Source organism: Galeopterus variegatus, unplaced genomic scaffold (genome assembly GCF_000696425.1).
Source record: "Galeopterus variegatus unplaced genomic scaffold, G_variegatus-3.0.2 Scaffold2806, whole genome shotgun sequence".
In the NCBI taxonomy this organism is placed as follows: domain Eukaryota; kingdom Metazoa; phylum Chordata; class Mammalia; order Dermoptera; family Cynocephalidae; genus Galeopterus; species Galeopterus variegatus.
Window position 1 is genome coordinate 269,163 of NW_007728917.1, and position 1,248 is coordinate 270,410.

Genomic DNA, 1,248 nt, shown 5'->3' on the forward strand with positions numbered 1-1,248 from the left:
GAGGTAAGATCTGAGGTCATTCTTACTATCAAACATTCTGCAATTATGTGAGCTGGTAGTAAAATAAAAAAGTAAAAGTTGTCTGTACTTGTTCAAATCTTAAAAATTACAACATGATCTATGATAATCATAGTCATTTTTTCATTTGCTGCCTAGTATGCTTACACATCAATGGCTCCTACTAAAGTTTTTAATAGAAAGGTCCTCAAGCAAGGAACACTTAACTGAATTACAAAACTCGGATACCATCAAAATGAACCTTACAATCTTTTGAGATTCTTCATAGTGTAGATGTTGTCCAGTTCCATGTCTGTAACTTTGGAGCAGCCTTGGGTTTTGGAGCCTGATAGACTGGGGTTTGAATTCTAGCACCACCACCTACTTGCAGTGTGGCTTTGTTTAAAAAAATGTTTTAAAACCTTCCAGCTTTATTTTACATATGTCTAGAATGGAAATAATAATATTCACCACATAAGGTTTTTTTGAAAATTAAAACAAGATCGTGTATCTAGCCCAGTACACAGTAGACATTTTCTCTGTGTCTGTGTGTACTTCACAGAAAGTTCACGGAAAGATTTGTAGTATCTTTCCATTCTGTTTTTCCATGGACATTTTGAAGTACCCTCTCTGAACACTAGATTTTTAAAAATTAAATTTTCCTTGACAGTAGTTCTCCAAAACAAAAGGTCCTTGTTATATAGACATTCTACATTTACATCATGTAAATATGTTTTTAATTTTCATTTTGAAGTGATTTTAGACATGCAGAAATAGAGCAGAACTTCCATATACCTTCACCCAGCTTTCGTGGTGTTCACATTTCATATAACCATAGTACTGTTAAACTAAGTAACAGAGAGAGGCTCTCTAAAAGAAAAATGAATTTAATTGGGAGTGTAACATTACAATGGCAATATGCATCCATAGTAAACTATGTACATGTTCAGCGAGGGAAAGGAAGACAAAGGTCTTTAAAGGAACAGTGACGAGGACTACATATTTGCTGTGGGATAATTTTCCTTGGCTACAAGGATCAATAACAAGGGTGATGCCAGTCTGAGGTTGAACAGACAGTTGCTGGGCAGATGTCCTTGCAGAAGTATTTTGTGTAAGGTTGCAGTGGCCTTAGGGTGAGGTTGTGGTCTTGTAGAGTCCATTGTGATAATTTTTGTTATCAGGCATTTGTTCAAGAGAACCCTCCCTTCCTGTCCTTCCCTGGCTGTATTTGTCAGGGTGTTTTTTTTTTTT